Raw genomic sequence first — 1,307 nt, forward strand, 5'->3', positions numbered from 1 at the left:
AACAACACTAACTTGCCTCTTTAAGGGTCTTCACCCACATAATCCTTAAATTGAATCACAAGTGATAATTACCTCATTCTTAGGATAATTGAGACATCAGTGTTCACTGAGCATTGAGGGTATTTACAAGATGAATTATTAAGAAAAATAATAAGTTTAAAAGAACTCGGGACTTTCCACCAGGCAGCGAGAAAGCAACACGGACCTGCTTCTTTCTCTAGATTTGTTGGATACCTCGGAGATCTACTAAACTTAATATATTTTACTTGATAAAATCATCTTTAATTGATTAAATAGGGACCCACCATGATATGACCTAGGGTTAGGTAGGTTGTCAAAATTTTACTTCCTTGTTTCATATAAACTGCCTTAACATGCCTTTTGAGTTTCAAGTGGTGAAACGAGAAGTCTCACCAAGTACGTTTTTACAGTTTTCAGTGTTGTCTTTATTGTACTTTCATACTGTACTTTTATACTTGCAAACTTGCATGCTAAACAACGACGCCACCTTGCATGAAAACTAAAACTATCAGGATAGCCACAAAACCAAAACCAAAATCAAAACCAAAACCAAAATTAAAATCAACCAAGATAAAATTCACCTCCACAATATTCAAAATATAAGATAACTCAAAATTTAATCACAAACATCACGAAACAATAATTGCAACTAAATTAAGACATCTCTATTGGATGATCTGGAATCACTTGGAGGAGGTAACCTACGGTTGCTAACGAGATTTCCCATGGTCTAAATGAAAGTACGAAATTCATTATGTTGAGTTTAGTAAATTTATCTGGACTAAGTGAATCCAGGAGAAAATAGTGGAGCTGGAATGAGGGAACCGTAAGATCCTAACCGGTATCGCTCTAATCAACTTTAATATGCCCTTATAAAATTTAAAAAGTTTCAACCATAAGCCCCCTGATTTGACATTATAACTTGACACACTAGAAAACTCAAACTCGTCGCGACAAGGAGGTTGGAGCTAGCGTGGTGGGCAGCACGACCATCTTCAACAGCAAAACCTATCTTCCCCAACTAAACCAATCTTCCTTCCTTAGATATAAATAACAAAAGCCATAGGAATTTGAGATTGATTGCTTAAGCAACGTAAATCCTCACCTTATCTTTAGGCCTTTGTATAGCCCTGTTATACAATATAAGCCCTAACTTGTCTTAGGATTCCGAGGTTGTCGTTTGTCACGACCTAAATCCTCACATCTTTCAAGCTATTTGTGTGATCGTTTTACATGAATGTAAGCCCTAACTAATAAAATTGACAGGATGAAACACCTAAATATTT

This window comes from Phalaenopsis equestris, unplaced genomic scaffold (assembly GCF_001263595.1).
Source record: "Phalaenopsis equestris unplaced genomic scaffold, ASM126359v1 Scaffold000174, whole genome shotgun sequence".
NCBI lineage: Eukaryota > Viridiplantae > Streptophyta > Magnoliopsida > Asparagales > Orchidaceae > Phalaenopsis > Phalaenopsis equestris.